Source organism: Parus major, chromosome 6, assembly GCF_001522545.3.
Source record: "Parus major isolate Abel chromosome 6, Parus_major1.1, whole genome shotgun sequence".
NCBI classification, from domain to species: Eukaryota; Metazoa; Chordata; class Aves; order Passeriformes; family Paridae; genus Parus; species Parus major.
In genome coordinates, this window is record NC_031775.1 from 18,145,761 (window position 1) to 18,155,951 (window position 10,191).

At 39.2% G+C, this 10,191-nt stretch overlaps 1 protein-coding gene across 5 annotated transcripts in view; it reads left to right on the forward strand.

Moving 5' to 3' along the window:
• RASGEF1A (RasGEF domain family member 1A) overlaps positions 1 to 10,191 on the forward strand; it is a 155,759-nt gene that overhangs the window by 118,391 nt on the left and 27,177 nt on the right. The gene's annotated exons all lie outside the window — the stretch shown is intronic.

Here is a 10,191-nt window from a genome sequence, read left to right on the forward strand (position 1 = left end):
GTCATTTACCATAGCACCCTAGAAGTCAATACCCAGTCAAAACATGAACCTTGAAAGTTTCATCAGCCAACAAGGAGATAAACACCAGCTCAGATCAAAGGGTGCCTAAGCAGGCTATTTCCATTCATTGGGAAATTTTCCTGACAATCTTGCATTTTAATTAAAGAATAAAAATCTTCCAAGTAGTAACGCTTCCATAGTTGGATAAGCTATTTTTCCTTGGATGTCTATGCCGCATTACAGAAAATGATGTGGTATGAGCATTCCACAGTTGCCTTATACATCTGTAATTCTACTTTATTTTGTGGATTCTGTGAAGACTGGAGCTCACATGACCATCATCATAGTGCAGATAGTAGGAATGAGGAGATAAATATGGCTACTCCTTTGGCTTTTGCACTCTTATCAGAGACCTGCTTTTCTTGACTCACTTTGCTGTCCCCAGAGTTCTGTGTAAGTGTGGGCAGTGCCAAGTTAGGCAGTGGTTGGCACTCAGGCTCAGTGCCTTGTTATTCACAGTTTTGACAAGGGTAGCAGACAGCAGGCCAGAGATGATCTTTTATGGTTTGTGTCCCGGTTTCTGTATGGTTATTTACAGAAGCCCTTGTTGAAATCCTCTGTTGCCTTCCTTCACCAGCCTCAGTTTAAGTCTGCCAGTATTTTGCAAACCATAAAAATGAAGTGATTACATAAAACAATCAATGTTCTCTAGATTTTTAATAGCAGTAAACAAGCTTTAGCAGCAATAAAAATAATTATTTCACTCAATAGACTCACTGGGAACTGCAAAACATAAAACAGCCATTTCAAGAAATTCACAGAACATCCATTACAAAAGTTAATTTACTAGCTAATATAAATTGTTATGTATCATGCAATGCTAGGGCTATTCAAGACTTCCATTTACTTTAGGAAACAGCTACCAAAAAAGCATATTCAATGCTTGTCATCTTTTGCCTTAAAATTACAATTCCATTTCCAGAAGCAACTGCTCCACTCGAACAAACCCTTCTTTATTTCAATAGACGTAGGTGAGAGGGGGGAGGTGTTTAACTTCAGCTACCAAGGGCAAGCAGCAAGACTGTGCTCAACTCACAACCACAGGTGTTTAAAATGCCAACACCTGAGTGCCTGTCCAGCCTCAAATTTCTCCAGCATCACCAAATTTTTATACCAAAGGAAAAAAGCAGATCCAATAAGGAACATGGCAGTAGTTACAATGTGATACACCCCCTTTTCTGGACTGGCTCTGCACAAAGTATAATGTAATATGAAATTCCTCAGCCTTCTTATGAGAGGGATTGGATGCAGGCTGGTGGGTAATCATGGGAGAATTTTGTCTATAATGCTTTGTATTATGGTCCTAATTATTCTTAGAACAACATAAAATGATAGAATATAGTATCTTAGGTAGAAAATGGTTGTGATATGTAAATCTGCAAAACATTCATGCTAAAAACACACAATAGAGCATTTTAGATCTCCCTAATTGAAACTGGGCTAGATTTTATTAAAGAATTTGCAAAGATAACTGTTAAAATAACTTAATGCATTTGCAACACTTCATGTGAAACGAGCTGTATTTTTTATTTCAGTATTATTAGGTCTGAACCAGCTGCCAGTGGGATGTCTTGTAAGTTTAGGATTCCTAGCTCGTCTTTGCCATGCACGTATTCTGTGGGAGCCATGAGTGAGAAAAGAGGAAATTATAAAATACTCATTGGGAACTAGTCTCCTACACAAGAAAAACAATCTGATTTTCAGTGAACATTCCCTAATTAACAATCAGTACTGCAACACTTTCAAGTCATTATGCTTAAGCAGCTTCATTTGGGGGCAAGGCACTTTGAAGCTTTTTTCATGTATGCAGATTTTAAAGAAGTGTGACAGTAGTACCTGTCCAAAAATCTTGTATAATTAGGAAAGTTAAAGGCATTATGAATAGACTGGCCAGGAAATCTGCCAAGAAAGAAAGCCTTTACTTTTAAACTACCAGCTCAAATATCAGTCAAACAGTAGGCAACTATCAGTCCAGGTTACACAGAAGCACCAGGGAGGGACAGGACGGCAGGGAAATTAAATATTTTTTTAAATTGTTTTCATTCTTGTTATCCAAAATAATTGAAATATTTATTACATATTTTAGTTTTTATGCAATGTGGGTGTATGTGAGATTTACATAACATTTTACACTTTGTATGTAGAGTGCTGTTTGTTTCAAGACTTTATAGAGAGAAAACTAAATAACAGAGATGACTATATTTTCCTGGGCAAGTGGAGATCACAATTCTGAACACCACTTAATGTTTTATTACATTTATTGCAGCCATGTCTTAGAGATAGCTCTTCATTTCACAAACCCAGCATATAGATATATGATATATAGAAGCTACATCTTCGCTCCTCAGCTATATCGACAGTCTGAATTTGTTTCTACCTTGTCTAGCTCTGGAGAAAAAAAGGGAGTTAAAAAAGTAGGAAATGCAGGGAAAATAGCATCAACCACTACAGCACTTTCCAGTTTCTACAGAGATTACTGGGATCTATTCTAAATAGCCTTTTACTATCATCACCGTAGATTTTAGGGAGCTTTGGCATCCCTGCACAAATGAAAATAAAAAGTCAAAAACTAACAAACAACCCCCCAAAACAAACAAATCAAAACAGAGAAATTCACCCACAGCCAACCTTAAAATAAGTCTCTAAACCTGAATTAACCAGGCTGTGTCCGTGGTCTGCACAGCTTTTGCAGACCTGAGAACAGAGCCTAATGGGGAACACAAGTGAGCAACAGAAGGAACAAGCTTCCCCTGGGGAAATAGGATCAGTTTTAAGTTTCCCACATGCTCATGCCTAGGGAATCCCCTTTGAAGCTGGCTGACACAACATCTGTTTCATGCCACAGCAGCAGCTGTAGGGTTGAAATCCAGACTCATCAAAACATACGTGGCTCTTGAATTCATCGTATTTGTTTTATACCATTTGATTCTTCCTCTGGTAAGAAGGCAGAAGGATATCAGTTGTAAAATTCAAATAAAATAATAAAATTATTTTTAATTCTGGCACAATGAACTTGAAAAAGGCAGTGAAAAGGGTGAAAAATTCAATAGTGTCCTCCTGACATAAGTGCTCCCCCTGCCCCTAAAAAAATTTACAACTAGAAATTATTGAAGCTTGTTATCCTATGACTTATCCAGCTTTCAGGTGAGTGTCAGCCCTAAATGACAAAGCAAACAGGTTCAATGAGCACATTGTATTTTCATCATCAGCTATTTGAATTGTGGCTTGACCAGTACAAAACACAGGGAAAAGAAAAGCTCCAGGAAGACAATAAATCTTTTATTTGTAGTACACTTATATTTATGTCCTTGAAAAGATACTTTCATAAAGGTTTGGGCCAAAGTAGCTCAGTCATGTGAATTTTGTGACTGATTCATGTCAAGATGCTTTAGCAAAACAGAAAATTAAGTAATTGTTCAGTTAATATCCCTAACACACAGGTAGGTAATTGAATTTTTTTATTTTTTACTTTCAACATTTATGTATCTACAGCAGGGAGTTTGCTCACCTGAAGAACAGTCCTCAGCTTAACCCAGTGCAAATTTGACCACATAGAGCCATACTACTTTAGAGTTTCACATTAAATAATTTATGATTGAATAATCTGTGTCTTAGCCTATGTAAAAAAGGACAAACATACATTTGTATGAAACAATAACCTTCTGTTCTGAACTAACCAGCACCAGTTCAATACACAGCTTGTGATATGATAGTGTCAGTCCTTCCCAAACTATGCTAAAAGTCACAGTAGATGACAGAAAAGTGCTTATAGATAAAACTACTTAAAACTCAGTTAAAACTACTCCTACTTGGGAGCTCATCCATTTGTTCACTAGCTCTTGTTAGTCATCAAAAGGCTTCCTTAAAAATTAATTTTGACTACTTAATTTGGTGGCAGCCTCTTGCTAAAATTATATCGTATTTAACTATTTTCACAATACTTCTCTGTATGTTTTCCTCAAGATATTGTCAAGACTATCCCACCTTGATTCTATTCCAAATAAAACAATTAGAATTAAACCAACAGCAGTTAAGAGCCCTGCAAAATGACTTGAGACTACTGTAAAACTCCCCAAAAAAGCTGCTGATGAACTTTTTGGCGGTGTCAGCAAAAGGAGTCCAAGCAATAGACCTTCATGGGAACTGAATTACTTGCAGTAATTCAGGTAAGACAAGACACATCACATGTTTAATACAAATGCTTTTAAACTAATACAGCTGCTGGTGAGTTACTGCAAATGAGCTCATCAGCCCAGAATTTCTCTCCATCAGCTGAAATATAAAATCTGTAGGACCGAAGAGAATGAAAATTGGGGGGGGCAGGAAATGGAACCCATAACTGATGGTAATGAATCCTCCAAAATACCTGTGGGAATGCTAACAATGTCACTGTCATAGTTTCTGCTAAAGCAAACAGAAGGTTGACTAATCAAACTGGCAATTTTGATCTGTTAATTGTGATGCCCTGAAGCTTATAACACTAAAAATAAACTTATTTTTTGTTGAGCCAGTTAAAAGAAATAGCAACCCACGTGCGTTTACAAAAATACCATATTGAGAAGATTGACATCAGCAGACATGCAGATTTTTCTTCCCCTGGGCACCAAATTGCTGATGTATATACATGCTCCCTTCTTGGCATAATTGATTTTCTCTTTTTGCTCAGTGGCACAGTCTTGGAATTGCTGGTGTCACAGCAAGCATGAATATGCAAGTAAAGGACACACTAGCTAGGATAAGTCCAGAACTCCTTCATCTTGAACCCAAACTTGAGCCCAATATAAAATAGAATATTGGTTGTTTTTAAATAGTCAACTTAAAAAGGCCTGAGATAAAACTAATATTGTGCATAAGAGTGCATATTACATTAACATGCCTCTGTTATTCCTTGCTGGAGTCAAAATCAGATTGAATCACAAACATTAAAAGCAGCTAAATAGATTTTTTGTGCCTTTTCTGCCCTTTCTTAAATACATATATATATATATATATATATATATATATATAAGGCTCCATCAGCTCCTGAAAACACACAAATTGCCATTTATGTGTGACAAGTTTTAGCAGCTCTTTTAAGCAGAGAAGGCCCAGCCAACATCTTTCTTGAGATCTTTTACTTTAGTTTGCTCTCTAACTCTCCTCTGCCTTTAAATGAGCTGAGGTTCTCAGACTCCTCTAAGGGATCTCTTTACATCCTTGATACAAAGCAGAAGTATCAACCCTTTATATTTGTATTTCATTTAATCAAAGCCAATTGATCCAGTTGTTTCCCAGCTGAACGTACCTTAAATCTCAATCAGCAAGCAAGAAAATTTTTAAAATTTACAGGTTTCTACGACTAGAGTACCTATGAAGACCAGGAATCAGACTACTAGTGAAACTCATTTGGCAGGAAATAACCATTAAAAACTTTTTGCCAAAATAACCATTAAAATAACCATTAAAATCTCAGTTGTTTATTAACAGCCACACACGAGTATCACAGGCAACTCGTGTCAGGTTATGTTAAATCTGTTATTTTGGCAGAGGCACAAAAATACCTGGGGATTAGCACCATGTCCTCTCTAAATCCTGGGGAAGACCTTTCCTTTCAGTCCAAGGGGGAACTACCATAATGAGTATCTGGGAAAAATCTGTTTCACACTGCCCAGCAAAGAGTTCTTCTCAGTGGTGTCACAGAGCTGAACTTATGCCAGTGAAAATGCAGTTTGCTCCACAGACACAGAGCAGAATTTTCAGAACCAGTTTTCCCTTTCAGGTAGAACTAAAAACAGACTTAGCTACAAACCACATCTTAAGATGCTCCTATATTTTCATCTTGGTTTGCTCTTAAAATTGCTGGCTATCTAAGGTGTAGAGCTGGTCAGGACCTCTTCAGCAAAACATTTTCAAAATGGAAAATGACATTTTTAAACTACAATATCCACTGGCTCTGACAAAAATATTGTGTGGAAAGATTCCTCATGCCCCAGGTCAGAGGGAGGGAGGCAAAGGCAAGGTCACAGACTGCTGGCTAGCATGTTCAACCTTGTTTCAAGCTTATCAAGCTTTGCTCAGTTCAGAACCACTATTTGAAATTTGTTCCTCCCACTCCCATCTGCTGCCAAGTTATTAATGTGCCATCAAGTTATTCTGCAGCATGAATCTCTGAATTTTAGAAGCCTTCAAAAAATTCATCTATAAGTGGTTTGAGAACAGCTTTTAAATCTTAAAATTTGTGTACAACAAGGAAATCTTGAACACTTGTGCAGCCCTACGAATAAGATCAGAGCCTAAATGCTCAGAGCATTTAGGCTCCCTGAAGACAATCACCTGAGGCTTTGAAGCTCTAACTACATTCTACTCCTCAAATTATAAAGTCTTACAAATGGTCCATAGTAAGATAGGTCCATGTAAAAGCCCTATCTAAGGCCATTGCTGCAGAGTTTAATGGCATTTCCTGGACAAATTCCTTATCTCAAGTCTACATAAAAGGGTTCAGTCTACAACCAAGGCCATCAAGCCATAAAACCCATGAACATAATGCACATTTTTAATAAAGCATTCTTTTTCAAATTCCAAACAACAGCATCAGGCTGTGTATGCCTTAAAGCCTTCCACAATGGTAAGAAGCAGAACACTCTGCTGTAAGTGCACCTGGAAAGGTGGTGGGCATAGAGCAGAGTTTCTCTACTGCTCTGTGGTATAATGAACCAGTGGAAGAGAACATACCATGCAAACACAGTCACCCTCGTTACCCTGGCCACTTGCAAGGCCTGGAGAGCTCTGGGTAACAGTTCAGGCTGCCCCTCCAAGTAAGAGACGAGACTAAGCATAAACCTATCCTTCAAAGACCTAATCACTGCACTGTATTCATCCCACTGTGTGCATAAAAGGGTGGGAATGGGCAGATGAAGACCTGATCCCATGTTGGTATTTAATCAACCCTATGAACAGTGCCATACACAATTAGGTTCATTTTCAATGCCAGTTTCTGTGGCTTTGTCCCTCTTTACTTCCTTCATTGCAGATTCTGGGGCTTTAAAGCATGTTGACATACTCTGTTAAATGAAACCAAATGTTTATTATTAACAGACTTGTGTGGAAGGTGATGAAGCAAGTGACTTGAGTGGCTTAACAATGAAAGCTCCAAGGACAGCATTTCTAGGAGAGTCCCTTTATAATTGACTTTATAGCCTGCAATCAGCATTAATGGCATTTGTAATGACTGACTTTTCTGAAGTACAATTGCATTTTAAATATGCACACAGGCACATTTAAACAAGTTTTTTTCCAAAATGCTGTTATCTAAGACAAGTGGAAAAAATTAGTGTTCCTTCTTCCCCTGACTCTCTTTATAATCTTTACTCTCAAACTGATCTCTCCTTCATCTTCACCCATTTTTCTTTGCTAAAATTCCTTGTTTTTACCAAGCTATTGACCAGCAATTTTCCACTGAAGACAAGATGTAACTGTACTGGGAAAATATATTCCAACACAGTAAAGCAAAAGCTTGCTTCCCAAATATAAAAACATAGAAAGTAAGTGCAACAGTGTGAAAATACCTTATCAGCATCTCACAGATGAATACAGAGGGCACAGTGGGATTAAAAAATTTGTCAGTCAAGTGTTCACAGCAGAAGCAGGAATAGAACTCAAATACTGCAAGTGTCAATCCAGGTCGTTAATCATAAGATAATGGAACGTGGTGATGGGTGATGTTAGCCAGGGTGAGAGAGGCTGAAGCAACCTTGAAGGTTGAGACAGTCACGGCGTGGCTGCTGCTGACTCACTCTGCAGCAAGATGCTGCTCTGACCAGCTCAAGTGAACCACAGCAGTGTTGCCTCAAAAGCAAGCTACAGAACGAGTACAGGCTCTCCTGATTAAACCTGCTCTAGGGTCCACCCAGCAGTAACATGAGGCAGTGCCTGATGGAAACATCTTCAAAATGCAAGCAATTTGCTGAGGAACAGAACTTACATAACTACAAAAACAATTAGACCTCAGAGAGTTTCTGTATCAACCTATTTCAACACTCAGAATATAGATAGCTAAAGGTCACCATCCACACTTTACAGAAGGGGAAATGAAATAAAAAGATAACATGATTCATCTGTTACATGCTGTACGAGCTGGATTTAAGCCTTCAGCTCCTTAGATTTGGAAAAACTACCTTTCCAACAAGGCTGCATAATATGGTGTCCCCAAAACCAAGCATCATGTATCCTAGGAAAGGAAAAAAGACATTTCACTGAACTTTTATCCTACACACCCCCCAACATTTGTATACACATACCTAGGTATGTATACGAACAAGAAATACATATGCATATGCTCCTTTAGATATACATACAAAAAAAGTCTAAATAGACTCTGCTGGGCCACTGAGTGGAGAAATATAGAAGAACATCACAATATAGATACATGTCTCAGAGAAGAGACAGCATGCCTAACTAGCATAGTTTTCCTTAATTCTATTGGAATGTTTCTTAATTCCTACATTTCTTAGTTCCAGTGACAGGACAGATCTAATTTCTGGTGTCAATAAAACCAAGAAAACCCCAGACAAACAAAAAGATCAGGGGCTGTTTTTACAACAGATTGAATCTGGGACTAGAGCTCAATTAACTAGGTATGTTTTGCTAAGATTAATGGGCATATTCTTCTACAAGTCTCAGCAAATGTTTGAGTAAGGTGGGAAAACAGATTAGCACAGAAACAGAATGAAATCCAATACCTGTTTTTCTTGCATACTCATTTGCAGGCTTTCTGGTGCTGCTCTTAGCTGTAAATACTAGATGAGGTATTGAAAGATATTCATAGCATTCAGAAAGAAATATTATCATGTTATACAGTGATAGCCTACAAATTCTTACCTTCTGCTTTTGATAACTTTTTATAAAGGACTTTAAGATGTTTGAGCAGGACTTAACAAAACTTGTCCCTCACCCTCCTGTGCCATTACACAGTAAGGTCCTTCCATGGCAGGGCAGCAGGTCAGACACCACTCACTGGATTCCAACCTAGGGCTGCTGCCTGGAAAGTTCCAAGGTGTCCAAGACAGATGGGGGCTGTAGCTGAGGAAAGCCTCAGCATAAACAGGCATCTCATCTGCTACAGCACCTGCACGCTCTAATGGTTGTGGAGTACAGCTAAGAGACAGGATTGAGACTAACAGCAAAGCAGACTTGGCAGAGGGGAAAAAAACGTGACTTTTCTACTAGTTGTTTGGAAGAAAAACCTCACTTTGAAGAAGGAAAATAATGTCTATAGCAGAACTGTTAGAATTTGGAAACCAAGAAGGAATTTAGTAAGCAAACAGTAAAGATGGTGAGTAGATACACATCCTTCTAAAAATTATGTGCATTTAGGATGGATGACAGTGCTTGTCCTCAAATTGTGAGCAATCATGAATCTATTCTTTACACTCCTGAGTACGTGCTTATGCCCAAATTCGTTTGCCGTACCCACCTACCTAGAGTGGCGTACCTAGTCCCAAAAAGGTTTTTCCTACATTAATCACCATGGAAACCAGTGAAGGCTTCTGCTACATATTCAAACACAGCAATTAAATAAATAATTTTAATGACAAAAAATAAATTTAATTAATTACTGGACACAACATAGCAACTACTAAACCATCCCAATTCAAGTAAAACAAACAACAGGACGGGAAAGGTTTGCTTGTGTGGGAAAAGGCTGCAAAGATGGCAACCCTCGGCTGCTCCTGGGTACAGGTGAGGGACTCTGTGGGGCGGCTGCGTGCACTTCGGAGCCTTTCCGTGGGAGATCAGACTCTAGACAGGACCCGTTCCCGTGTGTGACACAACAGGGGCTGGTCCCGCGTCAGCCCTACGGCCTGGGACAAACCCAGGGCTATCAGATGAGTGGCTCAGGTAACTAGAAGAGAGAAACAACTCCGACCGAGAGAAGAATAAAAGCAATTATCGGGGGAGGGCCGGGCGGCCGCGATTCCGGAGCAGCGCGTCCAGCGGCTCTGTCCGGGCGGGGCGCCCCGGGAGCGCTCCCGGCACACGCGGGGGGAGCGAGCAGGGACCCGCGCAGTGCCGGGGGCGCGGAAAGATGGGCGGGCTGGTGGCTGGAGAACGCGTTTCTGAGGGGAAAAACACAGAAAAGGGAAAAAACAAACA